We start from the raw sequence: 20,018 nt of genomic DNA, 5'->3' as shown, positions 1-20,018 counted from the left end.
CTCCTTGAAGCATAATGCGTAATATTAAGCCACCCTTGATTATTAGTTATGAGAAGTGACATTTACATACAAAGTTTGATTTAAAAAATAACATTTTACCACATTTTATTACAGACAGCAATTATTTGTTAGAAAGTTGTAAATAGCTTTGGTTGTTCATTTAAAATTGTAGACTATATTTGCAACAAAAGTTTGTTTTTAGCAGGTAATAATTAAACTGATGATATACCATCATTCATGTAGCTCCAGTAAACTCAAGAAATATAAAAGGACTAAGAATATATTAAAATTATAGCTGAACAACTCTATTTTTTTATTCCTGTAAAAAACAATGTTTTATAAGTTATCTGAAAAGATTACAGCACAATGCAGAATATCAATTTGTCATGAGAATTATAGCACTGTGATTCAGATGAAAAATTTCCAGGGGAGGATGGCTAAGAACAAAGGGCAGACCTCTTCAGTATCAAATATCAAAAGAATCATCTAAGTAAAACATGCAAGATTAATATAAGCTTAACCTCCATTTTAGTCAGAGGGGAACTGCTGGCCTCTGATGCAAAACTCTAGTCTAGGACTATATCAATTTGCATCTTTGCTGAAGAATCTATTAGCATCAAATACTAAATAAGCTAAAGTTACAAATTCATTCATGGGTTAAGGAGCTTAGGCTTTGAAGGTAATGTCAACATATAATTTATATTCTATATGCAGTAAGAGATGCGAATGTAAGAATCAAAGCAGGTTTAAAAAAGAGGAAAGAAAAATTACGGTTTTTAAAACAAAATATTATTTTAGTTTTAACATTATTTTGGACTTCAGATTTCCCTTGGATAATTGTGGATACTTCAATAGTAATCTCTCCACACACCCTCCAAAGACTGTACAGATTCATAAAGAGATCTAATAAAATCACCCACAACTTATATGTAGAGTGAAACTAAGAGAAAGGGAACACACAAACATTTATTTACATGTAACTGGGGAAAAATGTGAAGATTATGCATGAAAGCAGAGTGTAGTAGGATCCTGCAGTTGGTGAAGTGTGATGATGTAACCCCCCAAAAAAGAGGGTTTTACCTCAATGAGAGTGTGAAGCCTAGTGGATCAAAGCCACAGCCTTTGAAGGAGTTGGGAGAGAGAAGGGATAGTGAGTTGTAGAACCAGAGGTGGCAGTGCACCGGCCCTAAAGAAGTAAATATCCTTTGAAGATCTGATAGTGAATGGACAAAGAAAGAAATAGAAAGCAAGAATCTCAGAGAAAGTGAAAGAATCACAGAAAGTAGAAGACACACCAACATGCAACAATGGACTCACTTCCTAAAGACCTCTGAGTACCAACAGAAGAGTATGTTCTTGAACTAAGAAACCTAGTAATCACCCAAACCTTTCATCCTTTTCCATAGGGATGCTGGCTGTTGCTGATGTACAAAAATCCAAGACATTTAAAAATGGTCAGAAAATCAAACAACATCCTTATGAAGCTATAATAAAGAGAAAAGACTCAATTTTTTCACGGGATAAAAATATCCCTAAAAATGTAGCAGAGAAAAATTATAAAATTATAACCCAGTGCTCAAATACAAAATCCATAATATTAAACCAGCAATGGTAGATAAGAGAACACGCCATAAAATAAAGGCTAAGAAATAAGAATAAAAAATGACTTGAATAACAATAAATAATAAAGATGACAAAATATAGAAAGACGGAAAAAATTAGAATTGACTAAACTCAGGAAAGAAATGGAAAACAATCATTTTGGAAGTCAAGATAATTATCAACTGTTCAACAGAAAGCAGCTTTGGCATTAAAATAAGGAACATTTGAATAAGGAATTAAAAGAGCCAAGAGAACATACACAAAATGGGAGAGAGGGAGAGAGAGAAAGGTATTCAAAAGAAAAATTCTAGATACAGAAAATAAGCAAAACATGTAGTGTGTGTGTATAAATTAAATATATGTGGCAAGAAGAAAAACAACTATGAAAACAGATCTTTAAATTCTGATCAATTATGATATATTACCTAGTAAAATTAATAGAGTCTAAAATGAAAGAAAACCCTTTGGGGCTTCAGGCAAAAAGACTGTCACAGAGGGGAAAAAATGCCAGCAATGCATTTCTTTTGTTGTTGCTGTTTTTTGTTTTTATTATAATTCCAGTTAACATACAGTGTTATGTTAGTTTCAGGTATACCATATAGTAATTCAACACTTCCATACATCACCCTGTGCCCATCATGACAAGTACACTCCTTAATCCCCATCACCTGTTTAACCCAACCTCCCCCCCCCCCCCCACCTCCCCTCTGGTAACCACCAGTTTGTTATTTATAATTAATAGTCAGTTTCTTGATTTGTCTCTCTCTCTTTTTTCTCCTTTTCTCATTTGTTTTGTTTCTTAAATTCCACATATGAGTGAAATCATATGGTATTTGTCTTTCTCTGACTTATTTTGTTAGCATTATACTCCCTACCTCCATCTATGTCATTGCAAATGGCAAGACTTCATTTTTTTTATGACTTAATACTACTCCACTGTGTGTGTGTGTGTATACACACACAATATATATATATGTGTATATATATACACACACATATACATATATACACATACACATACACACACACACACACACACACACACATACCACATCTTCTTTATCCATTCTTCTAGTGATAGGCATTCGGGATGCTTCCATAATTTGGCTATTGTAAGTAATGCTGCTATAAACATAGGGGTGTATGTATCCCTTTGAATTAGTGTTCTTGTATTCTTTGGGTAACTACCCAGTGGTGCAATTGCTGGATCATAAGGTAGTTTTATTTTTAACTTTTTGCGGAAACTCCATATTATTTTCTAGAGTGGCCATACCAGTTTCATTCCCATCAACAGTGCATGAGTTCCTTTTTCCTCACCAACACCTATTTCTTATGTTACTGATTTTAGCCTTTCTGACAGGTGTGAGGGGATATCTCATTATAGTTTTGATTTGCCTTTCCCTGATCATAAATAATGAACATTTCTTCATGTATCTGTTGGCCAAATGTATGTCTTCTTTGAGGAGATGTTTGTTCATGTCTTCTTCCCATTTTTAAGTTGGATTTGTTTTTTGAGTGTTGCATTTTAGAAGTTCCTTATTTATTTCAGATACTGTTTATCAGGTATGTCATGTGCAAATATCTTCTCCCATTCCATAGGTTGCCTTTTAGTTTTGCTGATTGTTTCCTTCACTGTGCAGAAGGTTTTTATTTTGATGAAGTTCCTATAGTTTATTTTTTGCTTTTGTTTCCCTTGTCTCAGGAGACATATCTAGAAATAAGCTGCTAGAGCCAGTGTCAAAGAAGTTATTACCTATGTTCTCCTCTAGTATTTTTATGGTTTCAGGCCTCACATTTAGGTTTTTAATCCATTTTGAATTTATTTTTGTGTAAGAAAGTGGTCCAGTCTCATTCTTCTGCATGTTTCTTTTGAGTTTTCCCAACACCATTTGTTGAAGAGACTGTATTTCTCCCATTGGATATTCTTTCCTGCTTTGTTGAAGATTAATTGACCATATAATTGTGGGTTTATTTATGGATTTTATATTCTATTGATCTATATGTATGTTTTTGTGCCAATACCATACTATTTTGATCACTATAGCTTTGTAATATAACTTGAAGTCCAAAGTTGTGTTGTCTCTAGCTTTGCTTTTGTTTTTCAAGGTTGCTTTGGCTGTTTGAGTTCTTTTCTGGTTCCATAAAAATTTTAGGATTGTTTGTTCCAGTTCTGTGAAAAATGATGTTGGTATTTTGATAGGAATTGCATTAAATGTGTAGATTGCTTTGGGTCATATAGACATTTTAACAGTATTTGTTATTCCAATCCATGAACATGGAATATCTTTCCATTTCTTTGTGTGGTCTGCAATTTCTTTCATCAGTGTTCTGTAGTTTCAAAGTAGTCATTCACCTCTTTGGTTAGGTTATTCCTAGGTATCTTATTAATTTGGGTATAATTGTAAATGGGATTGTTTCTTAATTTATCCTAATTCTGCTTCATTACTTGGTGTATGTAGAAATGCAAAAGATTTCTATACATTGATTTTGTATCCTGTGACTTTACTCAATTTGTTTATCAGTTCTAGCAGTTTTTTTAGTGGAGTCTTTGGGTTTTCTATATACAGTTATCAGGTCATCTGTAAATAGTGAAAGTTTTATTTTTTCCTTACTGATTTGGTTGCCTTTTATTTATTTTTGTTGTCTGATTTCTGTGGCTAGGACTTCCAGTACCATGTTGGATTAAAGTGGTGAGAGTAGATATCCTTGTCTTATTCCTGACCTTATGGGAAAAACTCTCAGTTTTTCCCATTAAGGATGATGCTAACTGTGGGTTTTTCCTAGATGGCCTTTATTATTTTGAGGTATGTTCCCTCTAAACTTACTTTATTGGTAGTTTTATCATGAATGGATGTTGTGCTTTGTCAAATGCCTTTCCCTGTGTCTATTGAAATAATCATGTAGTTCTTATCCTTTCTCATATTGATGTGATGTATCACATTGATTTGCAAATATTGAACCACGCTTACAACCCAGGAATAAATCCCACTTGATTGTGATGAATGATTACTTAAATGCATTGCTGAATTCAGTTTGCTAGTATTTTATTGAGATTTTTTGCATCTATGTTCATGAGGGATATTGACCCTAGTTCTCTTTTTTAGTGTTGTCTTTGTCTGGCTTTGGTATCAGGGTAAATACTGTCCTCATAGAATGAATTGGGAAGTTTTCCTTTTTTTCCTTATTTTTGGAATAGAGAAGAATAAGTATTAACTCTTCTTTAAATGTTTGGTAGAATTCATCTGTAAAGCCTTCTGGTCCTGGATTTTTGTTTGCTGGGAGTTTCTTGATTACTGACTCAATTTCTTTGGTGGTTATTGGTTCTGTTCAAATTTTCTAGGGGCGCCTGAGTGGCTCACTCGGTTAAGTGTCCAACTTTAGCTCAGGTCATGATCTCACGGTTTGTGAGTTCAAGCCCTGCTCTGTGCTGTCAGTTCAGAGCCTGGATGAATAATATGAATAATAATAATGAATACATGTTAAATTTTTTTTTTAATTTTCTATTTCTTCCTGTTTCAGTTTTGATAGTTTATATGTTTGCAGGAATTTATCCATTTCTTCTAAGTTGTCCAATTTGTTGGCATATAGTTTTTCATAATGTTCTTATAATTGTTTGTATTTATGTGGTGTTGTTATTTCTTCTCTCTCATTTGTGATTTTATTTATTTGAGTCCTTTCTCTTTATGTCTTGATAAGTCTGGCTAGAGGATATCAATTTTATTGACTTTTTTCAAAGTACCAGCTCCTGATTTCATTGATCTGTTCTATTGTTATTTTAGTCTCTAGATCACTTAATTCTTCTCTAATCTTTATTATTACCTTTATTATTACCTTCTTTCTCAGCAATATATTTCAACAGCAATATACAATAGGCTGAAAGTCTGTTGATCCTACCACTTCTTATGCTCGCCCCTGATGCTTTCTCTTCTCTCTTCATCTAGCTTACGTTTCATAGATAATAATTGTAGTCATATCCTTCCATTTATCCTGCATCTGTTCTCTCAATTCCATAACTCCATTCTGTGCATTCCTCAGTATTGTGCTAACATCACAAAAATTACAACCCTGGTTAAATTAATCTCTCCACTTGCTTTATGTCAGCCCATGAGCTGTTAATAACTGTAGAAAAATTCAAAACCGTATTCATGAAAACACACTTCAAGCCAGCCAGCTAGGCTGTCAGACCATCAATGTGTATGCCATAAGGCCATTCATCTTTACCTTCTCCTGAAAGTCTATTTCATATATTATCTTCTGTCCTCGAACCACCTCAACCTCCTCTCCCTTCCTCACTTTCGACTGATAACTGGCTTCCTTACTGAGAAAATCAAACAATTGGAAGATCACTTCCACAGACGCCTGCCACCACGTCTTCTCACTTCCAAGTATCTACATAACATACCTTGCCCTCCCATGTGTTGCCACAGATCAACCACCCATGAGCCAATCCAAGGCAAATCTCCTCACTTGTGCTCTAGATCCCATCTCCTGTTGCCTATACAAAAATATAGCTCCAAATTTTTTCTTTCCCATATTAGCTCTTTACTAGATCATTGCCCTCAGCATATAAATATCTGTTATTTCTCCTAACCTATATATTAAAAAAAGCAAAATGCTTGATCCTACTTCTACGTGGCATAACTTCTCCTTTCCTCTCCTTTGCATCAAAACGTCTTAAAAGAGATGTCTATAGGAATGTCTCCAACTCCACCTTTCTCTTTCTTTCTTTTTTTTTCTTTATTTATTTTTGAGAGAACGCAAGCTGGAGAGAGGTAGAGAGAGGAGGATGGAGGATCCAAAGTGAGCTCTGTGCTGATAGCAGTGAGCCCGATGTGGGGCTTAAACTCACGAACCATGAGATCATGACCAGAGCCAAAGTTGGACTGAGCCCCCACTCAGGTGCCCCTCTTTCTCTTTCAAATTCACTCCATCCAGATTTGCATTCCCTCTATGTCCCCTAAACTGCTTTTTCCAAGGTCCTCGATGATATCCTCATTGCTAAACTAATATTCAATTCTCATTCCTCATCTTAACTTATCAATGGCATCTGATGCAGTCAGTTATGCTCCTCTCCTTGATATACTTTCATTATTCAGTTTCTAGGACATAACCCTCCTCTTTAGTTGCTCCTTCTCAGTTTGCATTGCATTGCATTGCATTGCATTGCATTGCATTGCATTGCATTGCATTGCACTCCACTTCCCTTCTTCCCCCTCTTTGACATGACAGCACACCAGAGATCCATCCTTGCTTATATTCTCCGTCTATCCTTATTCCTTTGGTGATGGCATCCAGTCTTAAAGCTAAAAATGTCATCTATATGCCAGTGGACAGTTTGCTCCTGAACTCCAGATCCCTGTTACCAATTACACATAGAATTGGAGATCTAATAGGTATCTCCACATGCGGCATGTCCAACACTGAGCTTTCAGTCTAACCCATAACATATGGGTTAACATATGGTTAACCCTTCCCCATCTCAGTTAATGATAATGCTATTCTTCCAGATTCTAGCCTAAAAAACAAAACAATAACAAAACCTTGGCATCAATTCTAACTTCTCATCTTAAAAGTCTCACCCTTCTGTTTTTAAAAATATTTTTGGGGGCAGCTGGGTGGCTCTGTTGGTTAAGCATCTGACTTTGGCTCAAGTCATGATCTCATGATTTTTGGGTTCAAGCCCCATGTCAGGTTCTGTGCTAATAGCTCAGAGCCTGGAGCCTGCTTCAGATTCTGTGTCTGCCTCTCTCTCTGCCCCTTCTTCATTCGCACTCTGTCTCTCTCTCTCTCAAAAATAAATAAAAACATTAAAAAAATTTAAAAATATTTTTTCATAATGCTTTTTGAAAGTGAGTTATAACTTACATACAGTAAAGTACAAAAAGTGATTTTTTTTTTTTTTTTACTAATTTATGTCCCTATATAACAACCATCGAGATTGAGATATGGACTGTTATCACCACCCCAGAAGCCTACCTCATTTCCTTTTAAGGTTAATATACTCACCTCTGACCTTTATCAAAATAAAGAGTAACTTATCTTCTGACCTTTATCACAATAGATTAGTTTTGCCTATTCTTGACCATCATATAAATGAAACTATACAATATGTATGGGTTTTTTTTCTCTTAGTATTACTTCTGCTAAATTTATCTGTGCCGTTGTGTTCAGTAGTGGATTTTTCTTTCCACTACTGTGTATTATTTCATTTATTCACTCTCAAGTTGGTGGATAGTTGAAATGTTTCCAGATTTTTACTATTATGAATAAAGCTAAAATGACCATTTTTACATGTCTTTTGATAGACATATGCATCATATTTCTGTTGGACATGTACTTGGAAGTATAATTGCTGGGTAATATGGTACCTGTATGGTCAGTTTTAGCAGATTCTGCCAAAGAATTGACTAAAATAGTTGTATCGATTTACACTCTTTTGAACAATGTGTGATAGCCAGAGTTCCTGTGCATACTTGCCAACACTAGATATTGTTAGCTCTTTTTAGTCATGCTTATGGGTAGATAGTAGTATTTTATTATGGCTTTCAAATGTATTCCTGATGGCTAATTCTGTTGATCACCTTCTCATATGCTTATCTGCAATTTGCACATTCTGTTTTGTAAAGTTCCTGTTCATATTTGTGTCCCATTATTTTTTTTATTGATTTTTTTCCCATTGATTTGTTGGAAAATTTTTATAGTCCGGATATGGGTTCTTTGTCCAATATATGCACTGAAATTAACTTTTTCCAGTGTTTGATTTACTTTTAAAATCTCTTTTGATGAAAAGAACATCTTAATTTTTATGAAGTACAATTCACCAATGTCTTTTATAGTGTGTTTTTCGGTCCTATGTCCCTTGACTACTCCAAGGTCATAAAGATATTCTCCTACATTTTCTCCTTGAGAGCTTTATAATTTACCTTTCACATTTCAATTTATGCCCTATTTCCAGTTAATTTCTGTTTATTGTGTGAAGTAGACATTAAGGATATCCAATTGATTGATCACCATTTATTTAGATCTTTAATTTCTCTCAGCAATGACTGTGATCTTCATGGTAGAGTTCTTGTACATATTTTGCTACATTTATTCCTAGGCATTTGATTTTTTGGACACTTGTATATTATATCTCATTTTCTAATTGGTTGTTTCTGGTATATAGAAATACAATTTATTTTCATATTGATCTTGTATCCAGTGACCTTGCCGAACTCACTTATAAATGATATAATTTGTAGATTCCTTTATATTTTCTAGCTATTCAAATATGTTACTGAAAATTATGATAATTTTACTTTTTCTGTCCAATATTTATAGATTTTATGTCCTTTTCTTGAAATTTTACAGTGTTGAGGAGTTCCAGTAAAATTTGAATAGAAATGATAGTATTGGACCAATTTGTTTTATTCCAAATCACCGGGAAAGTATTCAATATTTCATTTTTAGTTACGATATTAACCATAGGTTTTTGTGGACTTCCATTTTCAGATGAAAGAGGATCTCTTATATTCCTATTTGTTGAGATTATTTTTTTATCATGAATTGCTGTTCAATTTTATCAGATATCTTTTCTGCATCTATTAAGATGATGGTATGATATTTGTCATTTAATGCTTTTGCCAATTATTACCCTATTAGAGACTCGAAAAATAGGAAATGTTATTATTTGCTGAAAGTGATTTTGCAAATTGGGATTATTTCATGTTAAATCTCTGGAAAGTTGAAAATTGTGGCTTCATTTTCTTTAATGGATATATAAGTGATCAGAATTTTCATTTGTATGTCAGTTTTAGAAGCAAGGCCAGCCCATGGTCATATAATCTGGGAAATGACATGCACTTATAAATGTCTTGCACTAATTTAATTCTTTACTGTCACCATATTTAAATTTTTTATCAATGTTTAAACAAAGAAACTCTCATTTTGCACTGGACCTCTCAAATGATACAGTTATTCTTATTTTGTCACGTGTGGTTTTAAAGGTATTTGCTTATTTAAGTTATCAAATTTATTGGTATTAATTTGTTAATATCCATTCTATTTTCAAGATCTTTAGGATTTGTCATGTCTGTTTTTCCACTTATGATATTGATAATTTATATTCTTTATCTTTCTTTAATATCTTGCTATTAACAAAATATTTGATTTTTTGAGAAATAATTTTTGATGTGTTCATTTTCTTTACAATGATGTCTGCTTTTTTATTTTATTTTTTATTTTTAAAATTTTATTTTTTATTTTTTATTTTATTTTATTTTTAATTTACATCCAAATTAGTTAGTATATAGTGCAACAATGATTTCAGGAGTAGATTCCTTACTGCCCCTTATCCATTTAGCCTATCCCCCCTCTCACAACCCCTCCAACAACCCTCTGTTTGTTCTCCATATTTATGAGTCTCTCCTGTTTTGTTCCCCTCCCTGTTTTTATATTATTTTTGCTTCCCTTCCCTTATGTTCATCTGTTTTGTCTCTTAAAGTCCTCATATGAGTGAAGTTACAGGATTTTTGTCTTTCTCTGACTAATTTCACTTAGCATAATACCTTCCAGTTCCATCCATGTGGTTGCAAATGGCAAGATTTCATCCTTTTCTTTGCCAAGTAATACTCCTGTGTGTGTGTGTGTGTGTGTGTGTGTGTGTGTGTGTGTGTATAATATATACATATGTACATACATACATACCACATCTTCTTTATCCATTCATCCATCGATGGACATTTGGGCTCTTTCCATACTTTGGCTATTGTTGATAGTGCTGCTATAAATATGGGGGTGCATGTGTCCCTTGGAAACAGCACACCTGTATCCCTTGGATTAATGCCTAGTAGTGCCATTGCTGGATGTAGGGTAGTTCTATTTTTAGTTTTTTGAGGAACCTCCATACTGTTTTCCAGAGTGGCTGCACCAGCTTGCATTCCCACCAACAATGCAAAAGAGATCCTTTTTCTCCACATCCTCGCCAACATCTGTTGTTGCCTGAGTTGTTAATGTTAGCCATTCTGACAGGTGTCAGATGGTATCTCATTGTGGTTTTGATTTGTATTTCCCTGATGATGAGTGATGTGGAACATTTTTTCATGTGTCAGTTGGCCATCTGGATGTCTTCTTTGGAGAAGTGTCTATTCATGTCTTTTGCTCATTTCTTCACTGGATTATTTGGTTTTGGGTGTTGAGTTTGATAAGTTCTTTATATATTTTGGATACTAACCCTTTATTGGATATGTCATTTGCAAATATCTTCTCCCATTCTGTCGGTTGCCTTTTAGTTTTGCTGATTGTTTCCTTCACTCTGCAGAAGCTTTTTATTTTGATGAGGTCCCAGTAGTTCATTTTTGCTTTTGTTTCCCTTGCCTCCAGAGACGTGTTGAGTAAGAAGTTGCTGCGGCCAAAATCAAAGAGGTTTTTGCCTGCTTTCTTCTCGAGGATTTTGATGGCTTCCTGTCTTACATTTAGGTCTTTCATACAATGATGTCTGCTTTTAAAACATTTTCTTCTATTCCTTAGGGAGTACTTAAATATGTTCAATTTGTAGTTAATTTTCTAGTTCTTTGAGATGGTAGATTGGAAGATTGATTCTCAACTTCTTTTTCAGTATACTAATTTAGAGCTAAGAATTTCCCTGTGGCCACCACTTTAACTGCTTCACAGAATTTTTGTCATGTCACATTTTTTTCATTCAATTTAAAACATAGTTCATTGTGATTTCTTTTTTGACACATGTGCTATATAACTGTGTATTTAATTTCTAAACATTTAGAGATTTTCCAATAATCTCATATTAATTTCTAGTTACCTATTATTACCTATTATATTACTGAGATGGTTGAGTTTAAGTCAACCATCTTGCCATTGTTTTCTAATTGTTTCATCTTTGTTTCTTCATTTATCTTTTCTGGTCTTTCTTTTATTTATTTATTTATTTCTGGTCATTGTTTTATTTTTTTATTATTCCATTCATTACTCTATTAGCTTTTTAGCTATATATATTTTGTTATTATTTCATTGATTATTCTTAAAGTCACTGTATGAGTTCTACACGGTAAGTTGTAATACTTCCCAAAGCATACAAGAAACAAAAATAGTTTAATTCCATTAATCAAAACACCTTTGATGCCATCAATTTCATATATTTTAAATGTAAGCTTTTATATGCATAAGATATAATACTCAATGCTTTTAAACAGAATGTTCATTTATAGTTTTTTTCCTTTACTGGAAACAACAAACTTTATAGGAAACTGAAAAAAGGAACAGAGTGAGAATTACTTATGAAAGACAAAAAGCACATATACAATTGTATCTTTAAGAATTTTAACAGGGGGGTGCCTGGGTGGCTCACTCGGTTGATGTTGGACTTCAGCTCAGGCCATGATCACACAGTTCATGGGTTCCAGCCCCGTGTCTGGCTCTGTGCTGACAGCTCAGAGCCTGGAGCCTGCTTCCAGTTCTGTGTCTCCTTCTCTCTCTGCCCCTCCCCACTCATGTTCTGTCTCTGTTTCTCTCTCAAAAATAAATAAACATAAAAAAATTTTTTTAAGAATTTTAATGGAACATGATACCCATCAAATTGAGATATCCACATTCTCTAACAAAAATAAACTAATCTGGGAAAGGGCAGCATGAAAATATTCTGATGCAGTGCTGCCCAAGAGAATTTTCTGTGATGATAATACTAGCCACATGAATACTCACAACATAACTAATGTAATTGAGGAACTGAATTTTTAATATAAACAGTCACATGTGGCTAACAGTTACCAACAGAGCAGCACCATTCTAATGCTTCATGGGTCAAAACCAATGGTTTCTCTGGAGCCCTTCTCTAATCACTGCTGAAAAGTGTAGAGGGTTGGGAGTGGAGAGAAAGGAAAGCTCTTTACAGATCTGTTTAGCTACTTAAACAAGTTCTGAAACTCCACAGCTCTCCAAAGCTGAGGGTAAGGAAAGGACTCTGGGGGAGACCTGAGTATGCCCTTGAACTCTTGGCTAATGCTGACAGGAGTCAAAGGCCTAGGATTTGGCTCACTCAGATGGGAAGAGGCTTGGGCCGTCTGTGCATGGAAATCATCACTGTGGAACTGGCAGGGAGGTGGGGATGCTCATTTCCAACAGGGTTTCCAGGGCTACAAGAGAATTTAGAGGTGAAGGAAGGAATTGAGGGCCCTTTCTGGCCACCTGCAGGCTCGTTGGGCTCTTTCTTTTGGGGGATTAAGGTCTTGTTCTTGCTCTTGAACACTTTGCTGCGATCCAGCTTGTTCATGAAGGAGTTGGTTTCTTCTGTGAGCTGGTTTGTGTTGTAGGTGATGGGTTTATAAATGTTGAGCCATTGCTTGACTTGTGGGATGCCATAGTTGGTGAAGTCATACTGCCACTGTGGCAGGCCCAGATACATGAGGAGCAGGACATAGTAAGCGGTAAAGGTATCCGTGAGAAAATGCGAGTATAGGGGTGCCTGGGTGGCTCAGTCAGTTGGGCATCCACCTCTGGTTCAGGTCATGATCCAGCAGTTCTTGGGTTCAAGCCCCCCGTTGGGCTACAGCTTGGAGCCTAGAGACTGTTTCAGTTCTGTGTCTCCCTCTCACACTCTGCCCCTCCCCAACTCTCTCTCTCTCTCAATAATACACATTAAAAAAAAAATTAAAAGAAAAAAGAAAATGCCTGTATAACTCTCTATCTAGTAGCCAAATTTCAGCATCTTGTGCTATTGCTGGCTTCCCTCTTTTGTAGGCAAGGCAAACCTTCCCTTCCCATTGCAAGGATCCAACTCAATATCACACTGTAGGAATCAAAGTGAGGCTTCTCTGGACATTCTCACTGGCTTCAAGTGCATCAATCCTCCAGGCCTGCCAAGGTGGTGCATTAGGGAGTGAATGCATGGAAGACTGGTTGAGTCAAGTTGGCTTGGAGATGCTGTTAGGTGCCATGCTACCCACTGGAATGGTGTGCTCGTCCAGCTTCACACTCATGTCATGTGGCAGCCACTGGTCATCAGGAAAAAACTTCTTCACATCCTCAGCATGCAGTTGTTATTTTGTTCCCATGGAGAAACCCATATGATGTTCAGCAGGTGACTTTCTGTCACACCTGGGGGTGACTCTAGGCTTCAAGTGATCCCCCACAGCAGCTTCTCCAGGTGTGGCTTCCTGCGGCCTGAGGGCGGTGTCTCCAACACAGCTATGTGTCCCAGCTCCGCACTGTGAGAGCAGCAGCAGAGATGGGCTCATTTATAGTTTTGATGTTTACATCTTCTAGTGTTCTCATTCCATTTTGCAGTTATGTGCTTCCATCTGGAATCATTTTCCTTCAGAATTCCCAATAATGTTACTTGTAGTGCAAATCTGCTGGCAGCAAATCCTCTCAGCTGTGTTTAACTGTAAACATCTTTACTTATCCTTCGATTCTGAAGGATTTTTTGCTGGATATAGAATATTGGTTTGCAGGGTTTGTTTGTTTTTCTTTAGCACTTTAAAATGTTAATCTGTCATTTTCTGACTTCCATAATTTCTGTGGAAATGTCAATCATCAGCCTTTTTGATGCTCATTTGGAGGTATTATCTCTGTTTTTCTAGGTATATGAAGATTGTCAGTTTGTTTTTAGCATTCAGAAGTTGGACTGTGATGTGCTTAGTTGGTTTTGTTTGTTTTGTTTTATTTTCTATGTGGGGTACACAGAGCTTCTTGAATGTATAGTCATGTCTTTAATTAGTTTGGGGAAATTCCTAGACAATATTTCTTCCAATATTTCTTTTTATATGCAATATAATACTTCTTATAATACATAAAACCTTTCTTATCTCTTTGTTCAAATGTTACTGTTTTACTAAGGAAGTAGCACATGATCTGGGCTTTGGCACAAACATCATACTTCCTGCTTTCTTGTAATGAGGCTACATAATCAATTTAAAAGTTGAGAAAGTGCTAAATTAACCCAGATTTCTGACATTTTATGCAATAATGTAACATCATAATCCAACAGGCAAAGGGAAAATAAAACAACATCACTGTTTACACAAATTGGAAGAAGGTATCTCTATATTATATAACTAACAAGGAATTCTTACCCAGAATGCATAAAAAATATGTTAATTATAAAAGACACAAAGTCAAATGGAAAAATGGGAAAAGAGTATAAAGAGGCAATTTATAGAAGAATAGCCAATAAAATGTGAAAAAATAATTTTCAATCCCATTACTAATCAGAAAATAAAAATGAAAACAGTAATGAGGTATAACTTCTCACTTATATGAATGTCAATAAAGACATCATTGATGCACAATGTTGCAAAAAACTTGAAGAAATATAAATTTGTATACATTGCTGGCTACAAGTATTTGGAGAGCAATTTGGCAAAATCTAGTAGGTTGAATGAACTTGTCTTTGACAATTTCACTTTTATGCACATATATGTGTGTAATGAGATATGTATATAAATATTCATTATTGTTTATAATAACCAAAATTTGGGAATAAAGTAAATATCCATCAACAGGGAAATGAGCACACCGTGCTATATTTATGTAATGGAATACTATAGAGTAATAAAAATAAATGAAGCAGATCTTCATAAAACAAAATGGATTTAAAGGGTATATCCAAAACAATAGTAAAAATGCATGATGACAATGGATATATATGGTGTGACACCATATGAGTAATTTTAAAGCACATAGAACAATACTTCATGTTGCTATGAGTTATTATATTTATAATACAAGCATTAAAATATGCAGAGAATTGTGGCACCATAATGGCTCAGGTGGTTAAGTATCTGACTTTGGCTCTGGTCATGATCTCGTGGTTCATGAGTTTGAGCCCAGCGTTGGGCTCTGTGCTGACAGCTCAGAGCCTGGAACCTGCTTCAGATTCTGTGTCTCCCTCTCTCTGCCCCTCCCCCACTCGTGCTCTGTCTCTCAAAAAATAAACATTAAAAAAATTAAAAAGAAATATGCAGAGAATGTATACACTCCAATATCAGGAGAGCAGTTACTTCTCATGAGAGAGGAAAATAGGATGAGGTGCATTTTGAATCTTGAGCTCCATTAAAATAGAAAAAGCTCCTGAAACAAATCTGACATCTTTTCTAAACTGGGTCAATTATACTAGTTTTCTGTAATTTTCTGTACAGTTGAAACCTTTCATGATTAAAATTAAATTGTAAAATTTAAGCTCTATTTTTGTCTTAAAATTTTTGAGCTGAGTTAAAGGAAGTATTAACCTTTAATGAAAGAAAATGTATAAAATTTGTAAAGGTTCAACCTTAGTAATAATCCTGGAAATACCAATTAAAATAATGATGAGATATAATTTTATTATGACAAAGAAGTGAATTTATTTTTCTGCTCGTTTAAAACCCAGTGTGTTGGGCATTTGCATACATTCTTAGATTCTTAGATGGAGATAAACTGATAGAACTTTGTAATGTAATTTGTCAGCATATACTGAGAGCATTAACATGTTCATACCTCTTGATTAAGTTACTTCCCCTTCAAGGGAACTGAAGAGTGGTTGTTAATTAGTGATGAAATTTTGGACTATTTTTATTCTTTATAGATACTTTTAATTTTCTATATAGTATACAGTGAGTATAATAACATATTTCAAAATCAAAATATAACCTATTAGTTTTGCATGAAAAACTTGAACACCCTAACAACAAAAATCCTAGGAAAATAACTAAATGCTATCTTAGTGCAACTAGGAAGTTGTATTAGATATAGCGAAGCCACAGGACAAATGATTAAACGTGGTTGAGGTAACTCAAGGAATACCGCCAACAAGAAGATTCAGCTTACCAAGTGGTTAGTAAAGAGGGAAGGCTATTCATTTCAAAGAAAACAAAAACTTACACTGAGGCATAAAATAGTGTTCCTCAAAGTGTGGCACAAGTATACCTTCTAATCATCTGGAGTCGTTGTCTGTCATGTACATCTTTGCTAACTCAAACCCACTAAATCAAAACCCCCAGTCATTGGGCATAGGAGCCTGCCATATAACTGGCTCCCTGGATGGTTCTCATGTGCAAAATTCGTTAATTACATTACCAAAAAAGCCAAAGCAGTATCACATTCTTTGGAAACTGAACATAATTTAGTGCAACTGAATTGTAGCTTACTGGTGATGTTGGAATGGGGGAGATACATCTGGAGAGGAATGTCATGGCCCACTTTTAAGAAGCCTTAAATGACACACTAGGGGCTTGGGCAGTTAACATGAAGATTCAACAGCAAACATCTGAAGAGTTTAAGAGGAGTAAATCTTGATAAGATCTTTTTTCAAAAAGATTACCCTGGCATCAGTGTGGATGATTGGATAGGGAGCAGACAGGCAGGGAGGAAATTTGGGAAAATGTTTTAGTTTTCCTGGAATAAGATAAGCAGCACTAGAATAGACTTGAACAGATATACTTGGTTACCAACTGAATACTGAGTGAAGACAAAATTATTTTGGATGGTTCCAATGCCCACATTTGCTTGCCTTCATTCTAGGCTTAAAATACCTAGACGAAGAATCTCTTAAAACTACAAACTCCACTTTTCCACCTTTCCTTATTTTTATCACAAGACCCATATTTTACTGGAGCCACTATTACAATACAGGAACAGATAACTCCAAAGAACATTACGGAGTTACATCATTAGCTAAATGTCTACGAGACTGTTGGCAGAGGTAGCATGTATATCTAGAGATGCTGTGATCCAGGCAGTTTTAAAGGCTCCACTGCAGTTTGTATGGTTAAACATGTGACAGTGTGTGTGCATAGAGCAGGAATGAGTGGCGGTCCAGAGTAATTTTTTTTTTCAATAAAAGACTATGTTATTTAAAGCCAGCCTGTTCTATTTTGTGTCTTTTTGTACCTAGAACGAGACATTCCTTTTAATCAGGCTGTCTGGTGAAACCACAGCAGTGACTTGTCTTCAGGCTGTGGCGAGAAGGAATTTCACTTAGACTGCAGGATGACCTACAACAGCTTTATATACTTCATTAAAATAAAATGGCAGAGGTTTTGGCGTATTAGAAAATTGTTTTCAAAATTCCTACCCAAGCTGGACAGAAAGCTGCAGCTGTAGCTGAATGTAGGCTGAGCCATCTCCTGAGGGCTTTGGCTGCAGGGGACGTAAAGGCAGCAAATACCAAATCAAGCTTCCCTGTAGCACTTGGAATCCCCAGAATTCCCAAAGGTTCTGTACATAAGATCCTCAGAGTACATAAGACCCTTTTGCTCTGATCATTCTCAAAAACCACCAAGAGTAGTCACAAATACAGGTCTTATTCCACCAAAAACCTTTTAATGACATGCTGCATCCCATATAAAACCTATAAAAGCATTGGCTCCTCCTCTCACTCCTTTTAAAATTTCATTGGTTTGTTGGAAAACGTAAGGTATTTTTCCTGTAGAGTGGCCAACATTATGGATTTGGCTGGTTGACTTCCCCTGGTTTCTTCCAACTTGTTCCTTTATCCCCAATATTGCCTCATGAATGATAGATCTAGAGGTTTGATTAACTTCGGGTTCAATTTTTTTTCTTTCTTCAAGATTTCTTCATGGGGAGGAGGTGTGTGCTACTTCATCATATCAAGAAGCAAAGACTGTCTGTTGCCACTGAAATTATCCATGGATTCAGAGACATAAGCCTAATTCCTCCATCAACCTTTTGAGCCACGACTTCGGCATCCACAGATGATCATTACCCAGATGCATACTTTCATTAGAGGTATCTTCTAACATCTTCATGCATGTATAAGGTGAGATTCTTCTATGAGTAACTTTTATACACTATTTAGTTTCCCAGTGGTATAAATTTAAGGATAAATAAAAAAGGATAAATACTTTATTCTTTCTGTTAACTTACCAGTTTTCAAAGTAATGGGAGAGTGCCCTAGCAGTCTCCAAATGTGACCAAGGAGGCGTGCAGGTGTGTGTAATTATTAATTCATTTTTATATATTTACATATATTGTGGTCATTATTTGTTTTGATGTTCATATTGCCTTATTTTAGATCATTGAAAGGCCCTTGTTGTTACCCTCCTGTTTTTATGATATGATTCATTAGTCTTCTTTTTTAATGGTTTTTAATGTTTCTTTTATTTTGGGGAGAGAGAGAGACAGAGTGTGAGTGAAGGAGGAATAGAGAGAGAGAGATTCACAGAATCCAACACAGGCTCTAGTCTCTGAGCTGTCAGCACAGAGCCCCATGTGGGGCTCAAACCCACACACTGTGAAATCATGACCTGAGCCAAAGTTGGATGCTTAACCAACTGAGCCACCGAGGTACCCCTGATTCATTAGTCTTTGATAGCTTCCTCGCTATCTGGAATAAGATGGCCTAAATTCATCTTACATATTTCCAGTTCTAGACCTGGAGTTGGTGATTTCTCCTCAGAACCCTGGTAGGTGTACTTACTGCCACTGGATTATCATTGCTTCAAGGACTTTTAAATGGAAAACACTTGTATTTTTTTAAAAGAGAAAATATACTTTCAATTCATACTAATATTTGTAATTCCAATTTAAAAGTTAAAGGCTTTTTCTTAATTTCTTAATTTCATACTTCTGTCTTTTTCTCTTAACACTGAAAATCTTGACTTCTAAAGAAATATATTTTCTATATATGATAGGTTCAAAATAACAGTATCAATATTACTAATGACTACTAATCTGCATTTTCAGATTTCTTCAGAATTTGTATGACCCTTAGATCATAGCCTTTAAAAGACATATAGTCAAAATACTGGCTTTGAAAGTCACCGGAAACAATTACATATTCTTTGTATAGTGATGCCACCATCTGATATTCATTTGGGTTCAATTGTTTTAGTTTATTTCTAATTGCAGAAGGAATGCTTTCTATTATTTTTAATTTTGGTTTTAAATTATGCAGTGTTTGCGTGGTATAAGATCAAAACTATATAATATCTCCATACCTGTCCCATCCTCTGTTTCCTCCTTCCTGGTATAGGCAACTATTTTTAATATCCTTATGTCCTCTGTGATGTGTATATTTTATTCATATTGTTCTAGACCCTGTTTTTTAAATGTATTCTGAGGATAAGATGATACCCATATATAGATATTTTGCTCATTTTTCATCCATAATTTCTTCAACCAATCCCCTATTGATGGTTATCTGGTTTGTTTCCAGTTTTCAGTTGTTCCGAATAATACATCAATGAATGTCCTCAGGCTTATACCATTTTGTACTGTTCTCACAATACCTTTGGGATAGATTTGTTTGTTTTGATTTTATTTGAGAGAGAGGCAGAAGCAGAGGGAGAGGGAGAGAGAAAGAGAAGAGAGAGAGAGAGAGAGAGAGAGAGAGAGAGAGAGAGAGAATCTTAAGCAGGCCCCATGCTCAGCGCAGAGCCTGATAAGGGGTTTGATCCCATGACCCTGGGATCATGACCTGAGCTGAA

General features: G+C 35.3%; 1 protein-coding gene and 1 pseudogene across 2 annotated transcripts in view; one reads left to right on the top strand and one right to left on the bottom strand.

Moving 5' to 3' along the window:
• GNGT1 (G protein subunit gamma transducin 1) overlaps window positions 1-20,018 on the top strand; it is a 54,032-nt gene that overhangs the window by 9,093 nt on the left and 24,921 nt on the right. Inside the window, exon 2 of one of the 2 annotated variants that reach the window (XM_053218449.1) lies at window positions 18,141-18,349. The gene's annotated coding sequence lies outside the window, so the exon portion shown is untranslated. Of the gene's footprint in view, window positions 1-18,108; window positions 18,350-20,018 lie in introns of those variants that run through there. The other variant, XM_053218450.1, reaches the window with a different exon arrangement.
• Window positions 12,358-19,538, bottom strand: LOC106969951 (tubulin polyglutamylase complex subunit 2-like; annotated as a pseudogene).

Source organism: Acinonyx jubatus, chromosome A2, assembly GCF_027475565.1.
Source record: "Acinonyx jubatus isolate Ajub_Pintada_27869175 chromosome A2, VMU_Ajub_asm_v1.0, whole genome shotgun sequence".
In the NCBI taxonomy this organism is placed as follows: Eukaryota; Metazoa; Chordata; class Mammalia; order Carnivora; family Felidae; genus Acinonyx; species Acinonyx jubatus.
This window is presented reverse-complemented; position numbering and strand designations above follow the sequence as displayed.